We start from the raw sequence: 20,031 nt of genomic DNA on the forward strand, positions 1-20,031 counted from the left end.
GAGTGGGAAAGAGAGTGTATGAGTGTGTGAGAGAAATGCATGAGGGAGTGGTGAGAGAAGGATTGAGAGAAAGTGAGAGTGTAGGAAGAGTGTTGTGAGTTCTGAACTGGCCTCTGGAGCAGAGATCACTGTCACTCATTAACCCACTTGGCCATCAAGTAAACTCAGCTTTAATTTGTATCGGTCAGTCCTACTGAACAACAAGTGTGGTGCAAATGATGGAGCAAGATACAGGGTAGCTTAAGACTGTAACAATACCAACGATAAGATAACATTCCCTGTAGCAGCTAACAGACATACTTAATAAATGTGTGTGGGGGGGGGGGGAAGAAAGAGAGAGAAGGGCATAAAAAAGTGTGCGAGAAAGGGAGTGAGAAAAAGAGGTGTGAGAAAGAGGGAATGAGAAGGGAAGTGTGTGACAGATAGATAGATATGCTTATTAGTCACATGTACATCGAAACACACAGTGAAATACATCTTTGCGTAGAGTGTTCTGGGAGCAGCCCGCAAGTGTCGCCACACTTCCGGCGCCAACATAGCACGCCCGCAACTTCCTAACCCGTACTTCTTTAGAATGTGGGAGAAAACCTGAGCACCCAGAGGAAACCCACTCAGTCACGGGGAGAACGTACAAACTCCTTACAGACGGCGGCCGGAATTGAACCCGGGTCGCCAGCGCTGTAAAACGTTACGTTAACCACTACACTACTGTGCCTGTAACAAAGAATAACAAAGGAATAGAGGAGTGAGTGAGAGAGAAAGAGTGAGGAAGAGAGACATACGAGGGAGGGAGTGAGATATAAAGAGAAGTTTGTGGGACGGAGAAAGTAAGATAGAAGTGTGTGAGAGAAAGAGAGAGAGAAAAAGAGATGTGTGCATGAAAGAATGTGAGAAAGTGAGTGAAAAAGAGAGAGGGAGAGGATCACAATGATGTAAATACTGTCAGTGCATGAATCATGCATGAAGAGCTCCCCTCAGTGGTCCTCGGGCTGAGCGAATGGAAGGCTCCCAGGAGCTGCTACGTTTACTGGAATAGGAGGAGCTCATCCTAGTGCAGTTGCTGCAGTGCCCAGTGAAACACATGCAGAGGGCTCTGAATAACATTTAAGAAAAGGGGGAATCAAAAAATTCCTGACAGGCTGTTACTCTGCTTCAAGGACGTGCAAGGGCTTCTGGTGTTCTTTGATGCTCAAGGTAGGGTCATCTTCTTCATTCAGTGTATATGCTCTTAATGAACAGATTTGGTTTTCTTTTGAATGCACATCTAAGGCAGCAGCATTGTATCAGTGTCACTCATCTGCTGCTGGGATGAGCTGCAATGCACTGTAGCACAGAGCAGAGACAGCAAGCACAGAAATGAAGCATTTATTGTCAGCATTTGTTGTACTTAAAGGCCACTGAACATTTCTGCCTATAATTCTGGATGGTTTGCCTGCAATGAACAGCTGGGGGGAGAGGCTGGGTCACTTTCCATCGTGTCAGCATTAGTACAGCATCCTCCACAGTACCCGTTTCACCATATGGTACAGCCTTTCTACTCGTTCTCTCTCTCTCTCTCTCTCTCTCTGCCTCTCTCTCTCTCTTTCTCTCTCTCTCCGCACTCTCTATGTCCCACACACTCTCTATCTCTCCCACATTCTCTCCCTCCCTCTCTCTCTCCCACACACTCTCTCTTTCCCTCTCTCTCCCACACTCTCTCTGTTTCTCTCTCACCCTCACTCCCCCCTCTCTCCCACACTCACTCTCTCTGTCTCTCACTCCCTCTCTCTCTCTCTCTCTCTCTCTCTCTCTCTCTCTCTATCTTTCTCTATCGCTTTCTCGCTCTCTCCTCTCTTTACACACCCCTTCTTTGCTGGCTGTTTCTCTTTCTTTTTTTCCTTTCTCATTCTTCCATTCTCTGCCTCTCTTTCTCTCATTCTCACTCTCTTTCTGTCCCCTTCATTCTCTCCTCTGTTTGTATCTCCTTCATTCTCCGTCTTGTTTGTTCTCTCTATTAATCTCTCATTCTGTCCTCTACGTTATAATATTCTTTGATGCTCTTCTGTATTCTTTCTACTTGTCTCACTTTCCTTCCTTTGGCTCTCTCTCGTCATCTTGCATTCTCTGTCCCTCTCTTCCCCTCTCCCTTTCTTTCCTCCTCTCTTTCTTTCCCTCTCCCTGTTTTTCTCTCTCTCTGCTCTCATTCTCTCCCTCCATCCACCTCTCCTTGTGCCTATCTTTACCATTCTTCATGTATTTCTTTCATCTCCCACTGTTTCACACTCTATCTTTCTTTTGCGCTCTTTCACAGCCCTTTCCTCACTTTTTGACTCTTTTTCTCTCAATCCTTAATTCTCTCTTTCCCTCATTCTCACACTTTCTGTCTATTCTCTCCCCATTCAACCTCTTTCACTCTTCTTCACTTTTGCTGTGTCTTTTCATCTCTCACATTTCCTCTTACGCTACGTTGTAATATTCTTTTACGTTCTCTTTTCTATTTCTCCCTCATTTCCTTTGGCACTCTCTCTCTTTCCCTCTCCTCCCCCTCCCTATTGTCCTACCTCATTCCCTCTCTCTCTCTCTACTCTCATTCTCTCCTTCCATCTGCCTCTCCTTCTGCTTGCTTTTACCATTCCCTTTCTCCATCCCTCTTCCCCCCACCATGTTTCTGCCTCTCCCTCTCTCTTTCTCTCCCCGTCTTTGTCTCCCTATTTCTCCCTACTTACCTCTCATTCTTTCCTCTCTTCCTCCACCCCTCAGTGTTTTCCACCACAGGTTGTGGTATTCACCAAGCAACGTGAATGTAAAGTACAGTGATGACATCATTACCTACGAGTCTCTGGAAAGATTAATGTTGGTTTGCAATCCTGTGATGTAACAGACGGGAGAATGCTGGCTGTTTTGCTTTTGATTTGAACTCTGAGGTAATTTGGAGGTCTAGGGATGGTGAATATAGTAATGATGGAATGCTATCCATGTTTTAGATGTCAGTAATTAACGGTGCAGGGCAGACTGACCGTACAGAAAATGAGCGCTTTCATAAATGTTCCCTTCCATGAGAACATGAAAGAACTCCAGACTCTTTTGTGGGACCCAGTTCCTCGTAAAAAATAAGAAGCACTTTTAGTTCTGCTAAGATCTACTAAAATGGCCAGGATCTTTTTCTGAGGGGATAAATGTTGAATACTAGAGGGCATAGCTTTAAGGAGAGAGGGGGAAAGATTAAAGGGGGCAAGTTTTTTACACAGAGAGTGGTGGGTGCCTGAAACATACTGCCTGAGGTGGTAGTGGAAGCAGATGGGATAGAGGCATTTAAGAGGCTTTTAGACAGGCCCATGAATATGCAGGGATGAAGGGATAAGGATCATGTGCAGGCTGAAAGGATTATTTTAATTTGGCATCATGCTCGGCACAGATATCGTGGGCTGAAGGGCCTGTTCCTGTCCTGTTCTATGTTCTATGCTGAAATTAACCCTATTTTCACAGAAGTTACAGCACAGAGTTTGGCTGTTCCAAGGTAATCCAGTGTTAATGGTCCATTCAAGCCTCATCCTACCTAAACCCATCAACTTGCAGTAAAATATACACATAACTGTCCCAACCCGTAAACCTCATCCTTTCCAGTGTCATATAGAACTCTGGTCAGACCACACTTGGGGTATTGTGTTCAGTTCTGGTTGCCTCATTATAGGAAGGATGTGGAATCTTTAGAGAGGGTGCAGAGGAGATTTACCAGGATGTTGCCTGGAATGGAGAGCATGTCTTATGAGGATAGGTTGAGCAAACTGGGACTTTGCTCTTCAGAGAGAAAGGAGATGACAGGGGACTTAACAGAGGTGTACAAGATGATAAGAGGCATAGATCGTGTGGACAGTCAGAGAATTTTTCCCAGGGCAAAAATGGCTAACACGAGGGGACATAATTTTAAGGTGACTGGAGGAAGATATGAGGGGATGTTGGGGGTAAGTTTTTTACACAGAGAATGGTGGGTGCATGGAACACACTGCCTGTAGAGGTTGTGGGGGCAGATACATTAGGGACATTTAAGAGACTCTTAGGTAGACACAGCAATGATAGAAAAATTGGGGGCTATGTGGGAGGGAAGGGCTAGATAGATCTCAGAGCAGGATAAAATGTTGGCACAACATTGTGGGCCAAAGGGCCTGTACTGTGCTGTAGTGTTCTATGTTCTATTACAGGGTGGGGGAGGGACACAACTGTTGATTCATCCCATCCCCACATAGTATTTTTGACCAAGGGATTACAAGAGTCAAATAAAGTGTTTTCTCAGGAGCAGAGGGGGTTAAGGCGAGACATGATTGAGGAATATAAGAGTATGAGGGTAGACTACAGGAAGCTATGACCTCAAGTTTTATCTACCTTTGACATGGGGTAAGGGATAAGTGATTTACCTGATGGGACCTTCTTCAGCCAGAGAGTGGTGAGTACCTGGAGTGCACTGCTGAGAGGGTGGTGAAAGCAGAGTCGCTGACAGCATTTAAGCATCCAGACAAGCACTCAAATTACCTAGGCGTAGAAGGCTATGGGCTAAGTGCTGGAAGGCGTGATTAATACAAATGGATGCCCATTGGTCAGCATGGCCTTGATGGGCTGAATGGCCTGTTTCCCTGCTGCATGCCTTTATGACTCTTTTAGAATGTGTTTGAAGTCTGGAGATTATCTGTAAATCAGCCGCAGGTAATCCCTTGATTGAAAGTACTATGTGGGGAGGATGGTGTGGGATCAATCAACAGATTTGTCCTCCCACACCCTTCCCTACACCAATGCTCACAAAAGAATAATGATTCAGCCTGAACAGGGTCCTGTACTTGACTTTGCTTTCAGGACTGCCTTAGCTCGTCGGGGTCTGATTATTATAAACTGCTTCATTTCTGTCATATTTCTATGAATATCAAACTTCTGCAGGCAAATTCTCCCTTGTCATTATTTCAGACATCTCCAGAAGGAAGAAAGATCTTGTTTTTGTATGTGCTTTTCTCAACCATAGAAAAACCTGATGCTCCTTGGAGCCAATCTTGGAGTGGTCTTGTGACAAAGGAAATTTGGCAGCTTAAGTGCACGCAAGTTTCCACAGGCAAAAGAAAACATCCTGGTGCAGGGTCTTGACCCAAAATGTTGACAATTCCTTTCCCTCCACAGATGCTGCCTGACCCGCTGAGTTCCTCCAGCGGGTTTGTTTTTTGCTCCAGGTTCCAGCATCTGCAGTCTCTTGTATTTCCACAACCAAAGGCCAGATCATGCACTTTAGTGAAGTAGATACAGTATTGTCCAGGAGTGTTCCTTTGATCTCACTAAGGAAGTTCAAGTCATTCTGTTTAGAATTATGTAGGGTATGGACAAAGTAAATAAGAGTTTCCAGTGGCTGGAGGATTGATAACATAGAGGGGACAGATTGTGACTCAGTCAGTAACACCCTCGGTTCTGTCAAGAAGCCGTGGGTTGAAGTCCCACTGCTAAGTCATGAGCACAAAAATCTCGGCTGACATTTCGGTACGCTACTGAGAAATTGCTGCACTGTTGCAGACACTGTTGATTGTGATATTAAACTGAGGTCTTGTGTGCTCTCTATTGATATAAAGATCCCATAGCATGCACTGACTTTCGAGGAAGACCGAAGTAGTTCTCCCTAGCATCCTGGCCAATATTTATCCCTTGATCAACATTACTAAAGCTGATTATCTGATCACTATCACACTGTTGTTTTACTGGGAGATTCTGTGTGGAAATTGACTATGATGTTACAATCTCAACTGCATTTCAAAAGTACCTCACTCACTGTAAAACACTTTAGGCTGCCCTGATACGCCATTAAGTACATATTCAATGGTAACTTCAGAAAAGGAGCTAGACAAAAAAGAAAAAAATTCAGGAATGTGGAAGTAGGACTAACTAGATTATCCCTTGAGAAGGACAACACAGACTCACCAAAATGACCTCCTCCATATATACCGTATTGTTATATGATGATAAGCCATGGAAAGTAATCAATGCCAATAAGTGGCATTGATTACTTTCTATAGCTTATCATCATATAACAATACCACATTGGGTTGCATGCTAATGAGTGTTATGGATGTGGGATGCTGCATAAAGTTTCCATGGTGCCCAATGCAAAAAGAGGTAGTTCTTTCTGAATGGCGTTTACCACATCAATTTACACACTGTGTATTGCACTGTGCACTGTACACTTTACACACGATGCATTGGATAATAGGAGGTACACCCAGGAAGAACAGCAGGTCTAGGGGAGTTGTCGAGGGTGATAGAGGCTCAGCAGTTGGGTGGGGAGACATCATAGGACATGGAACATAGAACACTACAGCACAGTACAGGCCCTTCGGCCCACAGTGTTGTTCCAACACTTTATTCTGCTCTAAGATCTATCTAACCCTTCCATCCCACATAGCCCCCTATTTTTCTATCATTCATGTGTCTATCTAAGAGTCTCTTAAATGTCCCTAATGTATCTGCCTCCACAACCTCTGCCGGCAGTGCATTCCATGCACCCACTACTCTCTGTGTAAAAAACTTACCCCTGACATCCCCCTTATACCTTCCTCCAATCACCTTAAGACTATGTCCCCTCATGTTAGCCATTGTTGCTCTGGGAAAAAGTCTCTGTCCACTCAATCTATGCCTCTTATCACCTTGTACACCTCTATCAAGTCAGTTTGGGACCTGTTGGAATCCTTTGTAACTGTAAGACTATATTCGGAATTCTGTTATTGCTTTTTCCTTTTTACTTTGTACTACCTCGATGTACTTATGTTAGGAATGATCTGTCTGGGTGGCATGCAAAACAAAGTCCTTCACTGTATCTTGGTACATGTGACAATAATAAACCAATTACCAATTACCTTTCCTGGAGGTGGGTGTGATCAGGTCCACGGACTTTGTCCTGGTTGATCAAGGACTGGAGGTCAAGGGATTGGTGGATGGAGGTATCAGGAGATCTTGGCTAAGGATGTGAACTTTTTAGGGTGGATGGAGGGGACCCCAAGGAAAGCAAAGAAATTGGAAATTAAAGGAGACCTATCTAAATTCAGCTCCCAGAGCCACACTGGGACCCACTCAAATCATTCTGCCTCAGACCAAACATCACCATTAAAATCTTCTTCTTCCGAGAGCATCTCAGAGCTACATTTCTCCAGCAATGATTTTGAGAAGCATTGAACAAGGAACAGCCTCTGTAGATCTGACATGGAACACATATCACTGGTGCACACACAGTTTGGACTGCTGTGCTGGTGAATTGCCACGATAACGCAATTCAACCTGGAAATCATCATAATCATGTTCCACCCCTTTAAAGAAATGATTTTCACATGCACAGTGCTGTAACAAACAGCAGCAAAAATCAAAATTCCAGATCCAGGAGACTCAGCTGAGGACCAGAGACAGGTCTATTGATTTCTCACCACACCCATTCATTGCCCACTTCTCAGCTCTGTTCACCAACCAGCTCACCCTCTCTCTGGCACCGGCCATGGAGAGGGGCAGCAGTCAAAGTCAAAGTTGAGTTTATTGTCATATGCATGAGTACACGTATGCATAGGTACAATGAAAAACTTACTTGCAGCAGCATCACAGGCACATAGCATCAGATAACAGTCACAAGAAAAACATAAATTAAATATAAATTATACACAATTTTTACAAGAAAGAACACAATTAGTACAAATAAAAAACAGAGTTCATTGTAGAGCTAAGTGGTCAAATTGGTCATAGTGTTGCTATACTGAGGTAATGATTAGGGTTGTGCAGGTTGGTTCAAGAACCAAATGGTTGAAGGGAAGTAGCTGTTCTTGAACCTGGTGGTGTGGGACTTTAAGCTTCTGTACCTCCTGTCTGATGGTAGTTGTGAGAAGATGGCATGGCCCGGATGGTGGGGATCTTTGATGATGGATGTTGCCTTTCTGAAGCAGCGCCTTATAGATACTTTCTATGGTGGGGAGCAACCTGCCCATGATGTGTTGGGTTTGCAGTTAGGGCGATGTGCTCAGATCATGTTGGCTTCATGTTGGCCACAGTTTTCCCATCCAGCTGCCTCTGCCATCCAGACATCTCACACATTCTGAAATCCCACCCCCCTCACCCCCTTTACTGCAACTCACCTCATCCCCAGGTTGAAATTAAGGTTATTGAATGAATTTGAAATCCAGAGCCTGGCATTGTGTTAGCAAGTAAACAGCCATCTTGTGCAAAGTAAAATACCACAAATAGACATTCTGTGTGTCAAGAACAAATTCCTAGCCCAGACTGCTTGATTCGAACACGTGGTATGGGAGAAAGCATCAACTCGAGAGAAGAAAGTGGTTCCTAGATTTCATTTTGCTTTGAGAGAGAGAACAGCAAGGGTTGCTTCCATTGGTGAAGCCAAGATATTTCTGTGACTTGTTTGTGCACCTTTCCTACCACACAGTATTGATCTCATTGGCTGCAAAGCGCTTTGTGATACCCTGAGGATGTGAAGGGCACTATATAAATTCATAAAGTTGTTCTGTGGCAGCCATAGCTCCATTAGCAGCAGTCTTACTACTGAGGCAGAAGGTGGTGAGCTCAGGTTTCACTCCAGAGATTCAGCCTATCCTCCAGTATCTCATTGCAACCTACCAAATACTGAAAGGCCTGGATGGAGTGGACGTGGAGAAGATGTTTCCATTAGTAGGAGAGTCTAGGATCCGAGAGCACAGAATAAAGTGATGTCTCTTTAAAACTGAGATGAGGAGGAATTTCTTCAGCCAGAGGGTGGTGAATCTGTGGAATTCATTGCCACAGAGGACGGTGGTATATTTAAGGCGGGGATTGATAGGTTCTTGATTGATAAGGGGGTTAAGAATTACACGGCGAAGGCGGGAGAATGGGGTTGAAAAAAAAGCCATGATTGAATAGCAAAGTAGACTCGATGGGCCGAATGGCTTAATTCGGCTCCTATACTTTATGATCTTAAGGTACATCGCAGAAGAAGTGCAGCAGTGTCAGAGATGCAGTCTTTCAGATGCAATGTTCAAAAGTGGAGATGGTTAGGCGATAATGAAAGGTTATAAAGGTTCTATAGAAATGCAGGTCCTTTCTTCCTTTATCTTGAGCAGCACCTTATTGTCCTGGCACTGATGATGAGAACTATATCGATATAACTCCTTTAACATAGTGAACAGACAATTATCAATCACAGAAGTAAAAGGGATGTCGAGCAATAATATTGGAGAGTTAAGAGAGAAATGATGAGAAACTGGGCAACGGAGATCGATTTTAAAATAGGGTTTGAGAGGTGCAGCACTGAGGGTTGGGGAGGGAGTTATTGATGGTAAGGAAGAGGAAACTAAAAACTCTGGAACTGATGATGGGGCAAGAAAGCAAAGGTGAAAGATAAAGAAAGAATTATTTCTTAATGAAAATCGCAAAAAGCTGGAAATTTAAAACAGAGAACACTGGAATCACTCAGCAGGTCAGGCTGCATCTGTGGAGAGAGAAACAGAATTAATATTTCAGATCAGAGGCCATGTATTTCTATAGCCTCTCAGGACATCCCAAAGCATTTTAAAGCCAGTGAAAGGCTCTTGCAATAATGCCACTACTTAAATGCAGCAGCCAATTTACAAGAAGCAAAATTCCACGAGCAACAATAATCCATCTTGGTGATGTTGGTTGAGCAATAAAAGGTATCCAGGGAAGAACTTCACTATTCATCTTGGTTAATGGTTATCTATGTTCCTGACAGTGTGCATGAGGGGGATTCCTGGTTTAAAATCTTATTTGAAAGACAGTATCCCTAATAGTACTGCATTTTTATACTACATTGGAACATTGGGCATGCATTTAAGGTGAGAGGGGGGTAGGTTCAGAACAGATGTGAGGGGTACGTTTTTTACTGAGAGAGCGGTGGATGCCTGGCATGTGTTGCCTGATAGGGTGGTGGAGACAAATTCATTGGGGGGTTTTAAGAGGTGCTTGGATGGGCACATGAATGAGAGGAAAATAGAGGGATATGGGCACTCTGTAGGGTAGGAGGGAATAGCTATGTCGGCACAACATCGTGGGCCAAAGGGCCTGTTCTGTGCTGTACTATTCCATGTTCTATGTTCTATTACCTGGATTACACATGCAATTCACATGAATGGGACTTGAATCCAGAAACATGTTGCTCAAAAGTCAGAGTGTTACCTTATGAGCTACAACTGACACCTAATGGACCCAGTGGCTGATAAGTGAAGAATTGGTGTTGGGATGTAAGCATACAAGAGGTTGTAGAGATTTGATAGGACAAGGTCATGGAAAGACTGGGACACAACAACGTGAGTTTTTCATTCAAGGGAATTCAGCAGAAGTGTGAAGAATAGGAATAAATGATTCAAGAAGATACACGGAAATGCAGAATAAGTTTGAATAAACCTGTGATGCATTAAGCCTGCTGTTACTCTGCCTTCAGCTCATTCACTGCAGGTTGTTATTCAAAACGCACAGCAACACTGGAGCAGAATTTGCAAGGCTTACATTTCGCCACAATGCCTCTTCCCGAATCCTTTCCACTGTAGTACTGCTCATCAACTGAGACCTTATCTAAACTCTCAGATAGGCGTAAAAGATCCCACGGCCCTTTCTGAAGGCGAGCATGGATGTTGTTTCTCAATCAGCATCACTAAAAAATTGATAATTTGGGCTTTTATTGTTTTTTAGGAGCAAACAATGTGCAGCTTAGGAACAGTATTTGCTACCTCATAACGGTGATCACACTTCATTGGTGGTGAGGTGCTTTGGGGTGTTCTAAGGTTGTGCAAGGCATTATATAAATGCAGGTCTTTCTTATTGACGTCTGAGGGTACTGAGCTGGCAGCTGCTTACTGAACAAACAGCAGGCAAAAATGCTCACTGCTCACAGTCCATGCTCATTGCTGTCAGCTCTAGATTCACAATCCAATTATTTACCTTGTGTTTTGCCCCTTTCTGTTGAACTGGATTAGAATGTTATTTCAGCCTTGCTCCCTTGAGCCTGTGCAGTGATAAAATTAATTCCATGTTAAAATCCTGTGCAAAGTCATGTGGTTTAAATGACCAGCGAGGTAAAGTCGACAAAGCCTGGACTCCCCAAACTCAATTTTCAATCCTCTGGAGTATACACAAAAGCATGTCATTGATGACATGTGAAGACAAGGCTCAACAGTATGAGCCTAATCAATGACAAGTAATAAAGCCTATAAGGACACTGACAGTAAGGGATTCTCATTCTTCCTGTATTGAGATGAGTAAGTGCATGGAGCAAAACAGAGCTGAATCATTGGAGTTACTCTGTCATCTCCACATTGCTCACAGGCTATAGACTTCTCTATGTATGCATTATTTTGCACTGAGGGCTTTCTTCAGATGAACATGTGGCACTCTTCACAAACAAGCAGAGAGCTCTCTCTGATGTCTGGCAATGGTTATTCTTAACCAGCATCATTATAAGACAGAGTATCTGATCATTATTACATTTATGAGCAGCACAGTGCGTGATGCTATAGCCTCACAGCATCAACTAGCTGGGGTTGATCCTCAGTGTTGTCTGCATGGAGTTTGCATGTTGTCCCCATGACTGCATGGGTTTCCTCCCACATGTGAAAGACATGCTGTTTGGTAAGTTACTTGGCCACTGTAAATTGCCCCTAGTCTAGGTGGATGGCAGGAAGATAAAGGAGGGAGTTGATGGAGACGTGAGAGAGAAAACGGGATGAGTGTACATCAGTGTTTGATGGTTGGTATGGACGTGGTGGGCTGAATGGCCAGTTTCTGTACTGTAAGACTCTATTACCACAAAGCCAATGAAGTGACAGGCAACTTTTTAGTTTTGGTTTCATTTAAACTGCTTTGCTGACAGATGGAATGTTGTGAGAAATCCACATGGCTGTCACGTGACAGTAACGACACTGACCCCTGCTGACCGGAGGACAGCATTGCTCCTCTGATCAGAAGTGATACTACTGTCAATCAAGGTGCAGTTCCACCCACCCCTCAGGTGTGGGAGTACCTTCTGCCTCTGAACTTGCCTGACCCGTGCCCTTTGTCTCTGAACCTGCCTGACCATTGGCTGTGGCAGGAACCTTTGTCTTGGACGCCCAGACCATTGGCTCATTTAAATCACAACAGTGGGGCTCCACCCAGCCTCCTAGCACCATAAAAAGGGCTGCATCCACTAGCCCTTCCTCTTTTGACGACCCCAGGAATAGTGAGACAACGCCGCAGAGATCACTGGTAAGAGTGCATCACCACATGGTCAGGGAGCATTTCACTCAGACTCTGGGTAGTATTAGAGCCAATGCTAGTGTGGGACAGGCATTGAAGTGTAATATCCTGAAGTTGTACATTGTTATTGTGTGCTTGTTTGTATCAGTGTGTGTGTGTGGGTGTATTTTACCCCAGTTGCGCTTCCCCTCTCATGTTCGTGGTATCCTGTGCGTGAGTGAGCGTGTGTCTGTTCCCATCCATTCTGTCCCGCGTTTGCCTTTGTGATTAAGCTAGTTGTGGTCTACAAAGCTCGTGTTCAGAGTCCTTGATCCTTAAGATAGAAAAGAACAATTTCACACAACATGGTAATAAACAGAATACTTACCAATGGAGCCAAGCGTGTAGCATCAACCTCCATTGTGATCTGAGAAGATCTATAAAATGATGACAAGCTTGGTTTCATTGGTAAGACTTTTGCCTCAGAAGTTATTGAGTTTGAGGCCTATTCCAGACACTTGAATACATTTTGAGGTGGGAAGCTAAACTGAAGCCTGTCTCAGATGAACCTGGAATACTATTCAAAAGCAAGCAGAAGTCCTCCCCAGTGTCACAGCCATGTTTATCCTTAACCAATAAACTTTTAAAACATGGTGAATCTGCACAGGCACGGTAGTGTAGTGGTTAGCGTAACACTTTTCAGTGCCAGCGACCCGGGTTCAATTCCGGCCACTGTCTGTAAGGAGTTTGTACGTTCTCCCTGTGTCTGTGTGGGTTTCCTCCAGGTGCTCCGGTTTTCTCCCACATTCCAAAGACGTATAAGTTAGGAAGTTGTGGGCATGCTTTGTTGGCGCTGGAAGCATGGCGACACTTGCGGGCTGCCCCCAGAACACTCTACGCAAAGATACATTTCACTATGTGTTTTGATGTACATGTGACTAATAAAGATATCTTATCTTATGGGACCAAGCATTCTTCAAATTGGCTGCTTTGTTTCCCGAATTACAACATTTCAGAAACAATTGATTATTTATAAAGGACTTTGGAAGATCCTGAGATCAGGAAAGGTGCTATATATACACAAGTACTTTCTCTATTTTTTAATATTATTCCTTTGGTAGACCATGAAAGGAGGAATGTGAATGGAAGGAAAACGATCAGCAAGTTGGTATCTCTTCATTCGCTGTGGGTGGAGTGATAGGTGAATCAATAGCATTGTTCAAAGCAGAAACAGCAGTGCGAAGGGATTCCTTTATCCCTCTACAAACATTTAAAAAGAAAGCAGCCTTATTATTGAAAGACTGGCTCAGGTATATTGAGCATTATAACATCCGTCGATGTCAAGATCCCAAAAGGATCAGGTCAGGCTGGGTAGACAGGAGCTTGAAAATTGAAACACGTGTCAAAGTCAACTACCAGATCAGACACCAAACACAGTACAGGGTTTGCAAGGTAGTAATGCTGCCCATTTCATGGTCTCTGGAGGAAAAGTTGGGGGATTTAGGCTGTATAGAGAATTGCAAACACTCTGAAAAATTAGACTGGACGGTTGAAGGTTTAAAGTCAAGTTGATGCAGTTGGAACAGATTTGTTTACTTCCTTTATCATCTACCAGCAGATGTAGTGATATTTTGGCTTTTTGAAGAGAAGGTGAGGGTGATGAGACTTATTTTTTCTCTTCTGTTAATTGTGTTAATGTTCTAAGCAAAGATAAAGTTATTTAAGAAATCCATCAGGTCAAGTTGGGTAAGCTTAGGTTGTTTTCTCTAGAGCATTGGAGGCTGAGGGGAGACCTGATAGAAGTTTACAAGATTGAGAGGTGTAGATAGACAGTCAGAATTTTCCCATTGAAAACTATTTCTTTTCACTCATTCACAAGATGTGGGACGTTGTTATTAAGACCTGCAGTTGTTGCTCTTCTCTATTTGCCCTTCACAAGGCAATAGTAAACAGCATGGTTTAGAGTGGTAAACAGCATTCTCAAGCTGTAGAAGTCCTGGTGGGGGAGTTGCTCCCACAGTTCTGTTGACTCAGGGGCCCCAGGATTTTCACTAATAAAAAAAGAGGACTGGAGATATATTTTCAATCTAGAGTGCTGTGTGACTTGTAGGCGAGATTGGAGGTAATGGCATTCTCCTGTGGCCACTGAGTCTATCTTGGTAGAGTTCAGGGGTTGTAGATGCTGTCGAAGAAGTCTTGGCAAATTAAACCGGTGCAATTGCTCCTCTGTCAGAGACTGTTACACAGCCATCAAAGTCCATCATTCTAGGATCACACCACTTTCATCAACCCAGCCATCCATGTAATGTAACACTTCCACTGAAACTATCTCTCTTCAGTGTCCCACCAACCAGTGGGCCAAATGCAGGCAAATGGCACGAGCTTAGATGGGCATCTTGATTGCCATCTCTTGTACCCTAACTCTCTCCTATTGAAGCCTATCTGTCCTGTATCCTAATAACCATCAAAACCAAATCTTCCAGTATCCTAACCAACAAAACCAAATCTTCCAGTATCCTAACTATCCAGTTGAAACTTATCCATCCTGTAACCTAACATTTAAACCAATCTCATTAGTACCCTAATGCTCCCTTAGAAGAGCTACTCTTTTGTAGCCTAATGCCCCTATCCAATATCATAACACTCATTGAAGCCCTTCTCTCTCGCATTCTAACTCTCCTGTTTGAACCCATCTTAAGGCTCCCATTAAACCCCATTTCTCCATAATATCCCCATTCAACCCATCCTTCTAATAACAACAATGTTCATTTATATTGAACAAAGAAAAACATCCTAAGTTGCTTCATTGGAGTATTATCAAAGACTGAGGAGATATTGGGCCAGATGACCAGAAGTTTTATTAGTTAACCTTTAAGTAACACCGTAAGGCAGGAAAGAGTTGCAATTAGAAGGAAATTTGAGCTTGTGGTCTCCAAAGCTTAAGATTCAGCTACCAATGATCAAGAGGCCAGAATGGAAGAATTTAGATTTCTCAGAGAAGAAAGTGACAGAGGCAGGGAGGGGCAAAGCCGTGAGCAGTTTTGAAAACAACTTTTGTTTAACTGGGAATCAGTGGGTGGCACGGTAGCATAGTGGTTAGTGCGACGCTATTACAGCACCAGTGATCGGGGTTCAATTCCTGTCGCTCTCTGTAAGGAGTTTGTACGTTCTCCCGTGTCTGCGTGGGTTTCCGCCGGGTGCTCCGGTTTCCTCCCACATTCCAAAGACATATGGGTAGGTTAATTTGGGGTTTAAAATGGGTGGCGCGGACTTGTTGGGCCGGAAGGGCCTGTTATCACGCTGTAAATAAAAAGAAAATTTAAGATGGTGCAGGGTGATAGAAATGAAGTTGATGAAGGCATCAAAGGTACAGTTGTTAAATTTCCCAATGACACAAAGATAAGTAGGAGAGTAGGTTGTGAAGAGGACACAAGGAGGCCACCAACGGATATAGATAAGTTAAGTGAATGGCCAAAGTTCTCACAAATGGTGTATAATGTGGGAAAATATTAAATTGTCAAATTTGGCAGGAAAAGTAAAAAAGAAGCATATTATCTAAATGGTGAGATACTGCAGAGAGGGTGTCCCGGTGCGTGATTTGCAAAGAACGGTATACAGGTACAGCAAGAAGTAAGGGGTGTTAACAACTGCTGGGAGAACTGAATGCAGATGTAGGGAGATTGCACTTCATCTGAAGTCTTATGTACAGTATTGTTCTCCTTTATTTTGGCAAGGAAGTTAATGCATCATAATAGTTCAGAGAAGGTTTATTCGGCTAATTTTTAGAATGGTTTGGTTGTCTTATGAGGAAAGGTTGGACAGGCTGGACTTTTGTTCATTGTAGTTTAAAAGTGAGAAGGATAAGATCTTGAGAGGGTGCATGTGTCTACATTGGGGTATCGGCGGTGGAGACAGTCAGCAACTTTAAATTCCTAGGCATTATCATATCGAATGACCTGTCCTGGGCGCACCAGCGTCTTTACTTTCTTAGGAGGTTAAGGAGGTTCAGTTTGTCATCAAACACTCTAACAAACTTCTACAGATGCACTGTTGAAGGTATCCTGACTGGTTGCATCATAGTCTGGTACCGTAATTCAAATATGCAGGAATGTATGAAGCTGCAGAGAGTAGTGGACTCTGCCCAATACATCATAGGCACATCCTTCCCCACCATCAGTAGTATCTACAGGACAGGCTGCCTCAAGAAGGCAACATCCATCATCAAAGATCCCCGCTATCCGGGCCATGCCATCTTCTCACAACTACCATCGGGTAGGAGGTACAGAAGCCTAAAGTCCCTCACCACCAGGTTCAAAAATAGCTACTTCCCTTTAACCATTCAGTTCTTGAACCAACCAACAAAACCCTAATCACTACAGTTTAGCAACACTGTGACCACCTTAACCACTTTGCACTAAAATGGACTTTTTTTTGTTCTAAATGTGTTTTCTTATAAACATTGTGTATCATTTATGTTTAATTTATGTTTTTTTCTTGTGAATGCTGCTTATGTGATGTTATGTGCCTGTGATGCTGCTGCAAGTAAATTTTTCATTGCACCTGTGCACACACGTACTTGCGCATGTGACAATAAACTCGTATTTGACTTTAACTTTGAGAAGATGTTTCCTCCTGTGGGGGAATCACTGTTTAAAATAAGACGTTGCCGATTTAAGACAAAGATAAGACAACATTTTACTCTCAGAGGGTCATGAGTCTTTGGAATTCTCTTCTTCAAAGGGCGGTGGAAGCAAAGGTTTTGAATATTTCAAAGGCAGAGTTAGATGTACATTTACCAAGAAGTAGTTACTATGGGTGGATGGAAATACAGAGTTGAGGTTACGGTAAGAACAGCCAGTGTTTAATTAAATATTGGAGCAGGCTCTAGAGACTAAGTGACCTCTTTTGTTTCTAATTTGCATGCTTACATGTATATTAATATGTGGTATCCCTGTATGAAAGGTGAATTTGTCATGTGAATCAGGATTACTGGTAGAGTCATAGAGCACACAAACAGGCCCTTCAGCCCAACTGGTAGTTTTATTCCATGTGGCAAGCTTATGGAGGGATAACGTGAGGGAGACTGACAGGAAATAAGAAATATCAAAAGCATAGTTTTATTTAAAATATGGGGCCAGGCAGAGAGAACACGTCAGTCTCAATCCCATGGTTCTTCCTGCATCTCATCACTGTGCAATATCAATGCATGATAACCAAGAACTTGCATGCAACTTAATATGGAACCACAATGCTCCTGAATTTCAAAGCTAAGCATCTCATCGAAAAGCCTCTGATGTTTCGAAGGAAGATTTGAGTCTGACAATACAGGCTAGACCTGTTTATACAATCTAGTTTCATACTACATCGCCAATGTTGATATTCAGAAAAATGGATGTTTCTGCCATTCAGAGGATTTTTTGTGCACTGAGGTTTTCTATTATATTTCAGTGGAATGGATGTCCTGGAGGATATGAAGACTGTGTCAAATTAATCTATGTACATGCCACACACAGATAGTCCCACAAGGAAAACATATTAGCATACAGGTACATTGTATTTACATAAAAGCATGTAAACTTGGAGACAGAAATAGATAACCCAAGGACACAGACAGGGAGGATTATGCAGTGACTTTTAATGCTTTTTAGAGAGAAGCATTTACTATTTAATAATATCTGCTAATTGTTTTCAGTATATAAAGATTCGCAAACACTACTCAGTGAAATAATCATGATTGTTAATGAGGGCAAGCTTTAGTTCTTAATGCATTCTGGCAACATTGGTTCAATCGAAGGTCCATTGTAAACCATTATCTACCATCTACTCTGATGTTATAATGTTAAGCACTTTTGCACAGGTTTTGCTCTTTTGTGTTTTGCTTGAGTAAAAACTGGAAGTGGATTCTCTCTCGGGCTTATATGTTTTGCCTGCTTGTTGGCTGAGAAAGGTAGAAGGAAGAGGATCTACAGAGAGCCTTCCTTCCCATGTAGTCAGCTGCAGTCAGTGCTCTTGCCTCTGAGTCAGAAGGTGTGGGTTGAAGCTCACCTCCAGAGAGCTGAGTGCCAAATCTGGGCTGATGATGCTAGTGATATACTAAGAAAATGTCATAGGTCCTATGTTTTGGATGAGATGTTAAGCTGAGGTTTTGTCAACTGTCTTAGGTGATTGCAAAAGATTCCATGGAACAAGAGCAGAGGATTTTTCCTTGGTGCATTGAGACTACTATTTACTTGTCAACCAACATCAACAAAAAAAACAGATCATGAAAAACAGAACACAAAATAGAAACAGGCCCTTTGGCCCACAATGTCTGTGCAGACCATGATGCCAAATTAAACTAAGCCTATGTGTCAACACACAATCCATATCCCTCCATTCTCTGCATGTCCATGTACTTGTTTAAATGCCCCTTAAATAATTATGTCATTCCTGCTCCTGAGATATGGCTGTACACACATCGCCTCATGCTTTTCCTCCATGACAATAGTGACTATTCTTCAAATATACTTAATTAGCTGTGTAGTATTTTGGCATAACACACAATAGGCTGGAGAAACGGCTTTAAAGTAATGGGTGGGAAGTTCAAGGGTGATATCAGAGGGAGGTTTTTTACCCAGAGAGTGGTTGGGGCATGGAATGCGCTGCCTGTGGCGGTGGTGGAGGCAGGTACGTTGGTCAATTTCAAGAGATGACTAGATAAGAACATGGAGGAATTTAAAATAGAGGGACATGTGGGAGGAAGGGGTTAGATAGTCTTAAGCGAGGTTTAAAGGTCCACACAACATTGTGGGCTGAAGGGCCTGTATTGTGCCGTACTGTTCTATGTTCTATGTGCTATGTTCTATGAAACTCAATGGGTCAGGCAGCATCAATGAAGGGAAATGGACAGTCAATGTTTTGGGTTGGACTGAAAGGGGAGATGGCCAGTATGAAGAGGTGGAAGGCAGGTGTAGAGCAAGAGCTGGCAGCTGAAGGGTGGATCCGGGTGAGGGAGAGGTGACAGGAAAATGGGGGAGGGGGGAGTGGGAAAAGCACCTGAGGGTGGGAGGTGATCAGTGGCTGTGACAAAGGACTCGAGATGATGGAATCTGATAAGAGTGGAAAGTGGAGAATGGAATCGAGGGAGGAAGGGGGGGAGGACAGGGGAGTGGTGGGGGGAAACAAGCGGAAGGAGTGTGTGGGTGATGGGCAGATGGAGGGGCTGGAGGAGGGGAGGGAGACAGGGTGAAAGAGGATGATGTGAGCTTGGGAAGAACTGGATAGCTCAGGCGAGAGAAAAGGGACAGAGCTTACCAGAAGTTGGAGAATTCAATGTTCATGTCCACGGATTGCTGTATTTTGGCATGTTCTAAGGTTCTGAAGGGCATTACAAAGTTCTTCCTTAACTTCTTTTTAATACTCTTAAGCGTTATAACAATGAATATGTGTAAGCAACTGAATAGCAACTATCTCCCAGAGGCAGTCCATTGCTTATTTGAACATCTTTTCCTATTTTCATTCCTGTTCTATTTATCCCCCTTCATTCTACACTATAACAATAAGTCACTCAGGTTTGCACAGAAAATAACGGTCGCTGCCTTTAGGTCTTTCGAGTGAAAATTGCCATAGTCTGCAGCCGATAAATACACAAATCTGTGGGGTTTGCTAAAAAATATCATGCTGTGTTAAGTTTCCAGTCCTGTCTTTCATGGTAGTTTTTGCATTCATTTCCAATAGGCTAAGGCCACAAGCAGGTTACAGAATCCCTGATGATTTCTGTTGCAATCACAACTTGGAAAGTCTCTAATAATAGGATAGCGGAGGAGGCTGAATCGCTATGGAGAACACGCTTCT

At 43.2% G+C, this 20,031-nt stretch overlaps 1 protein-coding gene across 1 annotated transcript in view; it reads left to right on the forward strand.

Annotated features, from left to right (window-relative positions):
• The first annotated feature begins 1,052 nt into the window (after positions 1-1,052).
• Positions 1,053-20,031, forward strand: part of cntn2 (contactin 2) — a 164,323-nt gene continuing 145,344 nt past the window's right edge. Inside the window, exon 1 of the mRNA XM_052034539.1 lies at positions 1,053-1,194. The gene's annotated coding sequence lies outside the window, so the exon portion shown is untranslated. The remainder of the gene's footprint in view (positions 1,195-20,031) is intronic.

The sequence above is a fragment of the Pristis pectinata genome, chromosome 20, assembly GCF_009764475.1.
Source record: "Pristis pectinata isolate sPriPec2 chromosome 20, sPriPec2.1.pri, whole genome shotgun sequence".
NCBI lineage: Eukaryota > Metazoa > Chordata > Chondrichthyes > Rhinopristiformes > Pristidae > Pristis > Pristis pectinata.